This window comes from Egretta garzetta, unplaced genomic scaffold (genome assembly GCF_000687185.1).
Source record: "Egretta garzetta isolate BGI_Z169 unplaced genomic scaffold, ASM68718v1 scaffold442, whole genome shotgun sequence".
Classification (NCBI taxonomy): domain Eukaryota; kingdom Metazoa; phylum Chordata; class Aves; order Pelecaniformes; family Ardeidae; genus Egretta; species Egretta garzetta.
In genome coordinates, this window is record NW_009258961.1 from 1,155,452 (window position 1) to 1,170,226 (window position 14,775).

The following is a 14,775-nucleotide window of genomic DNA, read 5'->3' on the forward strand; positions in this document are numbered from 1 at the left end:
TCTCTCAATAAATGGGACTCGCTATTCATCTGGTGTTGTTACTTGGCATTGCTGCATAGCTAATGTAATTCTCTCTAGAGTCAGACTTTTTATTGGTTGTCTTCACATTTCTATCCTTTGGCCAAATATGTATTAATTTCTAAGTAAATTACTTAAGAAGCATTGAGGTAATGAAGGATCTGTAACAAATGAATCCACAAGAAATGAAAACAGCAGGTACAGTTGGGGATAATGGCATGCTAGCAAGAGATGTTTATTAATTAGGTTTCATTTCTCTGTTTGTGCGTCTATCCTCCTAAACATTAAGAAATACTATGTAAGACACTGTACAAATTCATCATGAAGCTGTCAGCGTGCAAAAGCACACTTTCCAGATCCTGAAATGTACAGGGTGGAAGGTATCTTTACAAAATATCAATAGAAAATACACTTCAGGGAACAGTTGTGCTGTGAAGAGACAGAATAACATTACAGTCGTCTCCATTAAGATGTCAGAAGATACTTCAAATGAAGTCATTTCCTGTTTGCAGCAGAGGGAATAGCGATCAGCTGTATGATGGAAACAATTGCATTTACTTATATATAACGTTAACTTATCACCAATTTAATGACGATCACTGTATCTCCAGTACAACTCTAGAATATTTGCATTTTTACTTCACATTAGGGCCATTTTTTCACTGAAAGCCTTGAGGTTCCTAATACAAAATAACTCCTCATTTTGAAGTTCTAAGTGATTTGGACTATATTTTTTCAAGAAGGGTAAACAGGTGAAAATTGAAACAATGTTTCAACAAAACTTTTCAGAACTTAATGTTTCTATTAGAATGCTCTTATTTTTCTAATTTCTTTAGGGAGACTGACTTGAGTCTCCTGATGTGTTAAATCTTTTTTTCCATCTTTGAAATGTTCCTATGTGTTTGTCACTCACTTCTGTTTTAGAGTGCATTGATTTGGGCACATGAGTTCAAATTTGTGAGAGAAATTGGATGGATTAAGTTTTGGCTGAAGCAGAGAAACCTGGAGATACGATCTTGTAGGAAGTGTTTTCTGTAGCAAGTGACACCTTCATCTGTAAAGATACCTTTGGCTCTCCTCAGCTCCCTTCTCCTACTCCTCACAGCCTCTTCTCACTTCTTACAGTTGCTCCCACTGTTTGCTCAACTTGGTGCCTAGAAGGGGGCTTGAGCAGATTTTTCTTTGTTACATGCCCTTTATTGTGTGTTTCCTTCTCATATGGTATTTGGGAGTAAAAAAAGGATAGAAAACCACAGCTGACATCCAGGCTCACTTTCTTATGGAAAAATGATCCCTCACGAGTAGCACTGAGAGAGGGCATTAAAAGCAGGGTCATCGCATCTCTGTAACTGTAACTTCAAAAAAGGAGAGGAATGAATTGAAATAGCTGGTTATCAGTGGAGGCACCAAGTTCGTATATCATGCATATATTGCAAATCCCACAGGACCCACAAGGTTTGGATACTGTGGTAAAACAAAACTAATAGCAAACACTGTAACAGAATCTCAAGGGGTTTTATACCTTTTTCCAAGTCTTTGTGAGTAATTTTACTGCCTATTCAGAAATAATATCTTCATTAATTAAAAGAAAACTTCAACATAAGACTGAAATTCATAGAAAGGTAAAATTTTGTCCTTTTAAGTATAATATTTAACTGTTCCTTTGAAATTCATGTTTTGTTGTTCAAGTACAGGCAGACCAAGAATCTAAGTTAACTTTCCTCAGTTTTGTGAAACACATTTTTGTTTGTCTTCAGTTTTTTATGAAAACATTGTTAGATAATAATTATTAAATGTTAACCAAGGTGGCATTAAAGCAAAATATAGGATCACTTTTTTTTTGAAGTAAATGCAAGCTGACTACAGACATCTCCCAAAGATCACCTCCTTTAAATATTTGACATAATCTTTGCCTTTCAGAATGACTGCCTTGCTCTTTTCTTTCAAAAAGTTGTTATATCAGAGAAGGTGTCTGATCTCTTTTATCATAGTATCATAGAATCATTTAGGTTGGAAAAGACTCTTAAGATCATCGAGTCCAACTATCTAGCATTTAGGATGTGTGCCAAAAAGTGGAAGATCTGGGTTCTCTTACCTGCTTATTCTATGGGGATTTAATTTCATATTTCCCAGGCTTGGCGTAAATTCTTCTTGAAGCTTGGTCTTTGTATTGCCAGAAGTGTAAGGGAGATGGGGCCATGAAGTGTAGTCTCAGGAAGCCTGACTTTGTAGCACTGTATGCAGGTACCAAGATGGCCTTTCACTCTGTTAACCTTCACAGAAAAGAATAAGGGATACCTGCAATGCAGATCATAACATGGCATTTCTCCATGGGACCCTTTCGTTCTCATAGCTTATCCTTTTTGGTGCATGGTTTCTGTGAAAAATGGTGTGCTCGCACATTTAATGATCATGGTAACATGTAAAGAGACAAACCTTAACCAGCATGTTACTGCATGTTTGAGAACATTAAACAGAGGAGACCTCCAAAGTCAACCTGACCTACCCACAGGAACCCCGAACTTCAGCTGGAGAAAAAGTCCTGGGGAACCCTGCAATGTACCATGCCATTATAGATAAACTCTTCTGAGAATTTAGGAGTCAAAACCTAAGCATCTGCTCAATGTACGAGAAATGTAATTTTTCAAAACCCTGTAATTTTGACTGAATGTGGGCAGATCTGTGTTAGGAGTGATGGAATTACTCACTGGCATGGAGGCTATGCAGGTGACACTGTATTCTGCCTGCACTAGGTTGTGGAAGTGGGGTCAGTGTCCCAAGTTTCAACTTTTTCTTCTAACTTTTAAAACTATTTCTGCTCTTGAGCATTTTGAGTTCTAAATCAGCTTTTGGGGCCATTCTCACCTGCAGTGCAGTGACTGTCTGCCAACTCTCATTAAGGTATATTTACCATCATTTGCAAAAGTAAAACTGGGCCATTAATCCTCCCTTATAGTTTGACCTCATTGTATACTGAGATGGTGCTGCTGTTGTCAGTATCGGTGCTTTCCTCCTGAAGGTGACAAAATGCCTTGGAGATGCTAATGAAGTAGGAGTCCCAACACCCCTGCAAGATAATTAGGTAACTTTATTCTGCATTATAGATGGAAGAAATTCAGATGCACAGATTATTTGCTCCAACAGGCATAATATTTTGAGACATAATAATGTATAGGGCTAGAGTTGAACAAGGGCTTCTGTATAGCACTGTTCATTCCTATCATAAAAAGAGGCTACAGTGGGATATTTTCAGTGTGAGAATGTATGCTCTCTTGCTTTTCCAGTCATACCCTGTAAATTCAAATGTATTTCAAGATGGGGTTTTGAATTGTCAAAAAATTAAACCTAATTCCGTAATTCTTCTTGGGTCTAACTTAAACAAAATTAAATAAATCTATGTAGCATCTCCACCCATGGAGATTTTCACAAACAGGATAAAGCTCAGAGCCCAGAACCTCATCTGACCTCATGGCTGACCCTGCTTTGAGCAGGAGATTGGACTAGAGACCTCCTGAATTTTCCTATTTATCAATGCTTTTGTGCTGTTCACTGCTAGAAAGTGCACGCCCATGACAATTACATGCATGTATCATTAGCATATTATTGTGTGTAGGAACTGAATATTCAAAATAAGATTAATGGAGAATTCATTCTCTTTATTGTAATATAATACCATAACACTAGAATTTCTTAGCATTAAAGGAATGATGGCATGCTATAGAACCTTAAGCAAATGACAATTACAACTAAAATGTTTCCTAATAGAAACAGATAATAGTCATGGAAGCTGGAACGAGAGGATGCAAAATGTAAATGGCTCGCAAACTATTCTGGGTACCTGTAGTGCACATTTTCAAGTTGATTTAAAAGATACTGAAAATCTGACATCAAATTATGATTCATCTATTGCTTCCATAACAATTGTAAAATATGTTTTGTCTGTGAAGATACAAGAAGTTATGCCTAACATTTATACAATGAGTGTAAATGAGTTTACATTGAGTATAAATTTATCATTAGCTTGCACCATCCAAACACTGGAAGCCTAGGGACCGCAGCCTAAATACCATATCCTTTCTGCAGATTAATGCATTAATTGGCACACAGTGTACGTAAGCTTGTTTATTTAATGAAGTTCATGATGGTCTCTCTGGGTGAATGCACGCATTAAAATATTACAAAGCATGCCTAACACTTTTTCTTCCTTTAATTCCCGGAACTTCTTTCTGTTAATTCTTGATTATTTTCTACACTCTTCAAGCTTAAGGCGGAGATAATCCATAATTAGGAAAATCTAAGGAACCCCTGAAATCAGGGTTGTGCTCTCTGTCTCTCAGCCTGACTTGCACTGTGTCAATAGGGAACAGAGAATAAACTATCGTGATGCTCTGTGGAGCTTTGGCACAGGAGAATGCTGCCCTTTGTATATGAAAGATTATTTCACCTCCTGCCCGTGTAGGCAAACTGTCTTAGAAGTTGTCTGTCTGAGGGTGAATAACTAGATCCAGGCTCTTTTGCAAGGTCTTTTCACAGGCAGGAAGACAAAGAAAAAGACCTAATGACCCCATTTGAATGTGCAGTTCACAGTGCAAAAACTGCAGCCTGTCAATCTAGTAAGAAAAATCTGCCAGTGAAGGTTGCTACAGAAATCAGTACAAAGAGACTTCCAGAAATGGAACTTACTCCAGAAAGTAAGATTAAAGGAAAAATTAAAGAAACAAAAATGTTGTACTTGGACAAACACTTGTTGCCAGCTGCTGTAGCACATTACTTGTAAAACTTGATCCAGAGGTCTACCCATTTAATGGTGACTGCCTATAGGTAGTGTCAGGATCTCTTCTTCAGTGAATGACTGTAAAGCGCAGCATCTAAGAAAGCATTAAGAGAAAAATTAATTTGACTCTGAAATATCTGACCTCTATCGTCTCTTCTTAGTTGTCCAAGTAAAACCAAAGAGCATGATCTGATTTTGTTTCCACCAAAGACAATATATTTGGAAGAGCTAAAAGAGAGTAACAGAATTCAAAGCAATCTCCTCCTTTGATTTTACCTACATGAAATATTTATAACTTGCCTTCACTTTCTGTTTTCCACTCATGTTGAAAGCATACAGCTTAATACTTATGTGGAAAGCATACATCTTAATATTTGTCATCTTGTGAATGGACCACAGTAGCAATCTGAAATCTGACCTTCTGTCTGGTGTGTGACTACTTAATTGGAGCTGTTGTGGGACAGCTCTGCCTTCAGAAAAATGTTTGAAGTACTCAATTGTTTGCACTTATTATGTATATGTGATTATTATAGTACAGGCAAGATCATAAATGCAGTGGATAAGCACAGTCCAGATCATGGCCATACAACTATGGTGAACTGGAAGCTTCTTTTTCCTAAAGGGAGATGTTTGGGTGTTGTAGCTCCCTTGATCAGCGCCTGCTCTGTGACAGAAGGGACACAGCGCTCAGGCAATATGTTGACTGCCCAGCTCAGGTATCCTATCCTGTTAATTAGCTATTCTTTAAGTCCATCTGGATGATATGGATATTAGTCCTGCAAAGAGGACGTACATGTTTAACACTTAACAGACTTTCAGGGTCAGGTCCAATTAACTTAAAACCATGGCAGCAGCTAGCAAGAAACTTGTGCTGGGGCACTGACTTCCAGCATTGATAATGTCAGTGGACCAGAACCAGAATCAGCAAGGAAGGCTAATTTCAAAGAAATGCTCCATAAACGTGACCTTGAAGAGGTTTGCTACACAGTGGGACTTAACTTTTTTTTTTTTTTCCCCCTCAAGGAAGAGCAAGATAACAGGAGGTGAATCCAGTTAATGACAAAATTAATCTGCAGCACAGATTCTCTGTCATGTTTCTCCTGACATAGCTGCATCAGCCAAAAAAACCCTTTTCTCCTGCCACCACTACTCTTCCCCAGCTCCCAGGTACAGCTCTGGCCACTGTGTTCTGCCTTCTCCAATTTACCTCTTTTGCCTTCCCCTGTGCATGGGGACCATGCACAGTGAGTTGGGTCAGCCTGGTTGTCCCTTATTCCTAATTCCTTCAGAAGTGGCACCCTTGAAACAAATCATATAGCAGGTTTTTCTTCCTCTGAGTGATAATGGGGAGCCCTCCAGGCTTGGAATATGCAGCCACCTGAGTCCTGGTTGTTTGCTAGGTCTTCAGAGAGCAGACCAAGAGGGAACAACAGGCAGCAGAAAGCTCCAGCCCTCATACTCTCTTCTTGCAAGGTATTTGGTCACCACCTCAGTCTTGAGGATTAGAGGGTTTTGTTGGGATAGCCATGACTTAAAAAGTCCCTTCGAGGATCTGATGCAAAGGTTTTGCAAGCCACATGTAGGGGTTCTATGGTGGTGCCTGAATTTGTCCTGCTTGCTTTCTGTAGCAGCCAGCACTCTCAATACAGATCAATTCATTTCAATTAGCTACGGAGGCTTGAAATAACCAGGCTTAAAATCTGCAGAGCAGCTTTTAGCACTTTCCTTTGTCATTTTTTATCGTAAAAAAACTTAGTGAAAGTGTGGTAGAGATTATTAGTATCATGCAGTTAGATCGCAAAATTCTTCATTTGGGTTCTTTCAGTCTTTTTAATGGGCATGCTTTCGATTTAACAAGACACAACTGAGTTCCTGTAGAAAAACAGCATGCAACAAGCAAGCTATTCTTTGCAAGCTGTTGGGCTTGGTGGGCGCTTTTCTGCTCTCTGTTGGGATTTAACTTGAGGTCAGACTACATATGGGCTAAGCTGATGCTTCCTATACAATGCTGTTGGACTTTTTGCTATATCATATATTGCTGATAGGGAAGGGTTAGCAGGAAAATTGTGTATGTGTTTCTGCAAAAAGATGTTTCTGGAGAAGGAGAAAATAAGAAATAACCAAAGTCCAACATTTACTGAGACTGTGGGTGACCTAAATTCAAATCTTTTATTTCCTGGATATTGGGAGCTTGCATTTATATTTCCCTATATCCTGGTTATACCCCCAACTTTATGGACATTCTTATGAAAGACTAGTTCTTAAAGAATCAAATTTGTAGGTGGGCCACCAGCTTTTCATAAAACTTCCCTAACCTCATGGATCTGTCCCTCTAGAAACTTTCAAAGGACATAGGTTTCAGCACAATGGAGAAAAACAACTGGGGGGGGGTGGGGGGAAGGTGTTTTTTTCCTTTCTATTGGAGGGGAAAGTTTTCCTTCTCAGGTTTTATCTTAATTGTTGGATATCCCACTTGAATAGAAAGGTAAAAGCTTAAATAGTATATATTGGCAACACTATACTACTTAATGTTTCTATTCCTACTTTTTCTTCTTGAATATATTTCAACGTTCATATAAGATTACTGTATGTCTAAGTAAGTTTTAGTATATAGAAGATTGGATCAGATCCTGTCCCTTCCAAGTTCTCATTATGATTCTGTAAATTACAAGGGATCCTTTGTGCTTAGTGTTTTTTTGAATACACAAAAAATAGGGAATAATTTGTCAACATGGAAGGAGAGCATTATACTGGTAAAACTTCCCATATAAGCTGGCATAACTGATGTCAGCAAGTGACACATCCATTCTGATCTCAGGTGGGTGACTGAATTAGGGTGACATGATGTCCTTTCCTATCCCCATCTGAAATCCATACATCGCCTATTTTCAATGGCTGAATCTCTTAATATTTAGTGTTGTTGCACAGTTTCCATAACACTGGTTTCAGTAACATTGGTTTCAGTTTTTAATAACCCACAGTTAACTGAATCTGTCTTCTAAAATTCCCTTATCTTTGTTAAAAAACATGCACACTGATGTGTTATTTCTAGCATATACTAATACATTGTTTCTGAGATCCTTTGATTTGCCATGCTGGGTGAGGCACCAGTTGTTTAGAAAACAATCTCTGCCTCCCATTGCAAAAAACCACTCTCATAAAGAACTGCCTACAATGTGTGGCTAGATGGGCAGTGACCAAGCCAGACTATACATCAAATTTATGTCTCAGGACCTTTACTATTAATAATTTTTACTGTCAACTTTTAATATCAAAGAAGAAAGTACTGCACAGTGTTTTAACACACTCCAGAACACTTTATTAAATAGCATAGCAGTTTGCTGTTGTAAATTGAGGTCAGGTGGAAGGGTAGCAGTATGTTACAGGCTTAGGGACTCAATACTCTGCTATACCACTGGGCTGAACTTCTCTTCCAAGACTGTTTGCAGCTGACAGTGCTATCAACAGCTCCAACTCATTAAGACAACAATAACAGGATGAAAAAAAAAAAAAATGAGTAGGTACCGGAGATATAGGTAAAAACAATGATTTTGTTTATCTCAAGCAAAAGGCAACCAAAAGGGACCCGTGGGACACCTGAGGGAAGAAACTCTAATGCTAATTGACATGATTTAAAAACATGACTCTGTTATTGCCAACAGTCTAATTTAGTCATTAGCTCCCCAATGTTGAGGCAATCAAACCAGTTGTTATAATTTTAGTAGATGGATAACAAGGTATGCCTCAGTGTACAGATGTATACACTAGAAGGTAGGCTAAAAGAATGTGAAAAGAGCTTTCTAATAAATACATTTTATATGTCTTTTTATGAAGCACACTCCTTAATGTTATTTGTCTACTGAATGATCTTCATTATATTTTGTGCAAACATGTAGTAGTAATTTGTCATGAGGCCACAGAAAAACGAAAAAAACAAAACAAAACTATCTACATCTTCTTAATTTCACCAGTTCTCAAATTAAAAGGTTTACATTTTTACATAAGAATAAATATTAGTTGGAGGCAAGTATTAAAGAATGCCAGTGTTCACCTGCAAGTTGTCAAGGATATAAGAATTAAAAAGCAATTGTACATACATCCATGGCACGTGTAACTGGCTATCTGAGCTCAAAGGTTTGCTGCAATACTGTCGTCACATCTGTTCTCTGAGTACACTTCCCACTCTGAAAGTGTCCTGTCAGCATTGTGCATTTTTACTAAATGATGTGACAATGTCCTGTAGTGGGTTACACCTGCTCTAACCAGCCTTTTTGCTAAATCATACATGGTTCAAATGAAGAGTGAAGGGGGGGAGGGGGGGAAGTCTGTATATATATATACACAGAAGTCTCTTTCCAGACCTCCCTGCTGCCCAGAAAAGTTCTCTATGCCTCTCATATAAAGTCCTTGTCCTCTCTTGACTTTTCTCTTTAAACTTGCTATAAACTTTTACCTTTTCCAGTAAGTTTGCTGCAACACGAAATGCCTGTTGTCATAAGAATAGGCTTCGAGATTGGGTCAGTCAAGGAACAAATGTCTGAGTGAGAAGGGGAGTAGCCAAAAGCTCCAAAGTTAAGCTGTTCTTATGCCATGTGGAGATCAAAGACTCAGTCTTTATTTGAGTCAAGCAAGGTATGAAAAAACATATATACGAATGTCCCTGTTTCCAAATTCTTTAAATGTAAAATTTTGAAAGATTTTTTTTTTCAAAAGTTGTAAGTGGTCTTTTTAAATTAAAGAATAAAAAAGTGAAACCTTCAAATAAGTTGAAGTCTGAAATTAAATGTTTAACACTAATAACAGGTTATTTTTGCTTATACTCTGTTTTGGGCAGAGGAACATAAAAATACTGAAGACGAGCTTTTGAAAAAAAAAAAAAATCATGTTTGCTTAGCTGGTATCTGCCAAGATTTCTAGCAAATTCAGTAGAATTAATGCCCTTCCATGACATCGCTACAAGTGGGCCTTAGGAAATTACACTGCCAGGAATGGATTAAGAGAATTAACTTGCATAAGGAGTCAAATCTCTGACCTCTACTTTGATTCACCTCTCCTGAGTGCCACAATCCACTGGGAGGAAGGTGGAAGTGATAGCCTTTACAGAGCAGAGCAGATGAGTGCTCTTGTACGCAGAAGGGCTTTTGAGGAGTTGGATTGCATGTGGGTCAGTTCAGTCACAATTTGCTGCTGTCTCTACTGCTATGGCAATTTGCATAGAGGAGATTTTTATACAGCTTGTTAAAACAAGTGTAAGGGAATCATTGTCAGACAGGAGACTACACAGTGGGAATATTAACAAGCCAGCAATCTGTCATTTGCTGTCTGATTTTCTTTTTTTTTTCTAATAATATCTTAAAGTATAAACTAGTCATAACTACAGTGTACAGAATAAGCAAGTGCCATAAAATCCCCCTTCCACACAAATACCTCCAGCTGTCTTTGGGAAAAGGGTAGCCTTCCAGCAAAAAAGGAGCCAGTACGGCAGAAGCCATGCCCAAAAAATTGCTAGTGTGTTTTGATGGTGCCTCCAAAGGGAGAAGGAGAAGGAGTAAAGACAGGAGAAGAGGTCTGCAATTGCAAGCACAGTCATGAGTCAGGGTTGAATTTCTGTGAGGTTCACAGTTCTGGAAGTGTAAAAACATGCATGATATGGATGAAATCACAGTCATTTTAGCATGAGTTAAAAACAACCACAATTTACTCCTGGATGTCAGCAAAGCATTTTTGCCCCTTGATATTAATATATTTTCTGTAGCTGGTGTATGTGTAACAGAGGGCTGCAAACAATTAAGTGTGTGCTTTCTGACACTGAACCACGCAATACTCTCCCTGATAAGGGAAACATGTCTGTACCTCAGGTAGATGGAGATTTGTAAAGATTTCTCTGTTGGCTTTTGTGTAGGGTTGTAATGAATTACAGTTTTGTTCAGTATTGAGAAGGAATTGAGATAGGACTTAGATCTAAGAATTCTGGCATTGGTAGTTGCATATCACAACCACAGCTGAATTTTGACTCCAGGAAACAGTTTCTCAATTTATTGAGAAGAGACATCTGTGGTGCTGAGAGAAAACATGCATTCCCTGGGCAAGGAAAACCCTTGGTGGTGGCTGCTAAGTTACCTGCCAAGTGGACTCTCGATGGGTCTAGAGCTACCCTGCTATAGTTTTGATTTTACAGCTCCTGTGTAGGAAAATGCTGTTGCTTTGGTGGGCTTGTTATTTTATTTCTCTACTCAGAGCAGAGCAATCCTCATGTGTTAGTGCTGTCACTGCTCACTCGCCCCAAGACTGGTGTGCCCAGTCCTAACCTCCGACTGACGCAACGCACACCTTGTACTGTACAGGTAGCTGCCCATGCTTCTAAACCCATCACTTAGCATGTATTACAGATGGCCACAATACAGAAACAAAATACTTCCCACGACCAAAGACATTTCTAAACTTGTCTTTCAAAGCTAAGCCACATTTGCACATGAACTATGTCTGCTAGTAGCTTTCTTTCAATTAGTTTATACGGAGTCCCATAGATCAAAAAGCTTGGGATTGTTGAGAAAGGAAAGGTATGAGACCACATTAACTTGTAACTACAAACTGTTTGCTACACCTTTGAGGCTTCTGGTATGGGCTGCACCCTTCCTGCACCTTGTAGAGTATCACACATCTCACCAAGCTCTTAGATAACCAACACAGTTCTGCACTGCTTAGAAGCTTTGTCTTTTCCTAATTGCACTTTGGGATTTAAATATGATGTGCAAACATGGAGAACGGGTCACTCATTCACTTGTCAGAAGTGCTCTAATCCAATATAGCCACCTTAATGAAATGCCAGGTACACCAGTCCCGTTGTTGTCAGGGAGAGTTAGGCAATTGTATGAAAATATGACCTTCTGTAAAAACCTGTCTAAATTATCTTCCTGGAGCTTGTGTGGTATTACTGATGATGAAAAAGACAAAGGAGTGGGTTTGAGGCTTATTTTTTTCATAAAAGTACTTAATCAGGAAAGCATTAAAGCTCATGTTTATGTTATTTGTTATTCAGTAAAGCCTGTAGGAAGACACTCATATCCTAGATCATAATTTTGAAGGACAAATTTTCCACAAAGTAGGACTTCAGGAAACAGTTTTTCTGGTACTGCTATTAAACAAGAGAAATACATCCTGCCTGGTCTTGATAAGGGGACCTATATTAGCCACTACCAAGAAGACATCAGTGTTTAGTATAATTTGGTCCTCAAAATCTCCGGTAATTTACATTTTAGCATTAACATTTGTATATTTATATAAAGCTTTCAAAGTATGTGAGGGGCTATATGGACATGCAGTAATGATTCTGCCTTGGAAAGCTAAAAATCTGTCTGGGTGCCAACAAGTAAGGGACAGAACAATACACTGCACTCAAGGATATATGTATTTTTATATATTTTTACATTTTAAGGTTACAAAAATTTTAATACACTTCAAAGATCTGTAGTACACCTCTAAAATTATATTTTTGTAGAGTACATAAGGTAACGCAATTTAAATCTTACAGTTAAAATACAGGGCTCCTTCTGAAAAGTCTAGTTATGACAATGACCTACCCTTTAAATTAGTTTTTTCTCAACTACTAGTATTTCAACTGTCACAATGTGTACAGTGTCTAGAACAGTCAGGGCTCCTGCTCTGTAGGTCTTTAAGCACCACAAGAATTAACACGATTAATCATGATAATTATAGAAGGTGTACGCTTCTTAAGTACGGTGCAACAATTGCACAACATATGACAAGGGGACTGCCAGTGGTAAAGCAGTAAGCAAACAAATGGGGCAACAGCTTTGTTTTAATGTACTACATTACGAGATGAGAAAGATAAGCCTGAGTGCAAGTAGATAAAAAATCCAATACTCCAGTGGGATGTTGTGCATTGGAGACAGAATACATTGCAGATCCATTGAGATAAGAGTCGTCTGATCATATTTCTTGACTCTCAGCAGAAAACAAAGAGCAGCACATTTAAGCATGCAGATTGATATGCTGAATTTAGGAACTGGGTTGAAAGTCACCAAGAAATGGATAAGGTGGAAATATGAAAGTAGGGAGAACATGACGCTCTCATGTTCTTCAACCCACATGCACTATTTCTTCTGAAAGTCTGACCCTATGGCTATATTCATCTGAGAAATGTATTAATTAAGATAAAATGCAGTCTTCCATATATATGAAAATCTGCAAATAATTGCAGACCAAGTGCACCATTTTAGTGTATGGTAGATTAAACCATATCTTTAATCACTAAAATTTTCAAATTTTTTATTTAAACAATGAATTGCAATACCATTTGTGAGATATATTTGGGAAAAAAACCCCCACCAGTTTTACCTTGGTAGGCGTTAGAATTTTTGGCAGAAATTTGTGCTAATCCAATACAACTACAGAATATTTTTATGGTTTGATGAACTGCAGGGCAAAATGACAAAAGAAAGTAATGACATTTCTTCACATTTTCCTTGTCATTTCCTCCATAAGAGGAAATTTGTGACCATTAGCTGTTAAAGTGACCTGCATATCTTTTTAGAACATTATCATATCCATAGGACCTGATACTTATTTCTGGTAAGACACTGCAGATTATTCTCACATAAAAGGTTAATCATGTGCATAAGTGTTTGCAGGAAGAAGCTATTAAAATGTGCACTGTACATGCCCCAGTAGCAAGGCAAACCTTGAAGAAAAATGAGACAGAAAAATTCCATTCTTTAGACCTTACTGCTTATCTGGCAATTTTTAGCCTTCAGCTCACACAGCCACAGTCTGGAGGAACATCGAACAAAGGGAGAGAAGTCAGCATTACAATTATTTGGAATATTTCGTATCAAAGCTTATAAAATGACTAAGAAGCAACCAGGACCAAAGTCTCACTGCTAATACATGAGTTGGCTCTTCAAGGCTGAATACCCTTTACTCTCAGTGATATCAGAAACAAGATACTGAATTACCTGTCTTTTGCCATAGGTTTGGAGAATAGCTGCTGTGCATCAGCTAATACAGTTAACATTCTTGCATGCTAAAACCTTCAGATGCTGTTTTCAACCCACTGCCCAGCAGAAGTGATCACACAGTCCATTCCCACCTTCAACTAGCAGGTCTTCCACCTTAATTTCCCTCCCCAAATCCACCAAGGAAAATAACTTTCATTTTTTATTTTGAAATAAAATAGAGAAATTCAAAACCACATGTGGAAGCATGAGCCACAAAAGCTAGGCACAGGTTGTCTTTAATTCTAGTAGGTATACAGGATTTTCTGTAATTATAAATATTTTCATTGCTGCTTTTCTTATAATCAGATCATAAGTGAAGGCTGAATCCTATGTTCTACATTTCTACCCTTGGTGTTATCATCTGAGGAATGTCACGATAGCAGAACACAATAAAGTATATCAGGCTAATATGTTTGATTTCTTAATTGCTATGGAAGATCTGTGTCTCTTGGTACATTGTACACAAAGCATTCCAGCCTTCAAGTATTTTCTGAATATCTCTGTGTCCTAGTTTTATTGGCTTGTTTGGTCTGGTTTGGCTTTGAAACCAGTCTTATCAAACATTTTTTTTTTTTTCCAAATTAAGCTACAACTTTCTCTACGCCCATACTTGATGGAGGAAGTTGAGCACATTACTTAATTTATATAATGAAATAGCTAGGTAACACTGTGCAGATCTTTCAAAACACTTCTTGTGAATCTGCATTTGCTGGACAAGGTTTCCTTTCCCTTTGGGTGCACTGCCTGAGCCACCACAAATACAGAAGCGTAATTCAGCTGTGGACTCCAGGCAGAAACTAGTCTGTGTAAGGCTGCAGGGTCTTAACATAAAAAGCCTAAGCCCAGTGCAGCAAATGGGGATTTTCCTAAGGCATTTACAGCCCTTATCATGCTAATGTATTACAGGACACTGAACAGCATTAGAGGCAGCGCACTTGTCATTACGCAAAGAGCAGAAGCCCCCCG

General features: G+C 38.2%; 1 protein-coding gene across 1 annotated transcript in view; it reads left to right on the forward strand.

The window, feature by feature from the left end:
* Positions 1-14,775, forward strand: part of GPC6 (glypican 6) — a gene marked incomplete at its 5' end in the record, with an annotated part of 524,950 nt that overhangs the window by 112,277 nt on the left and 397,898 nt on the right. The gene's annotated exons all lie outside the window — the stretch shown is intronic.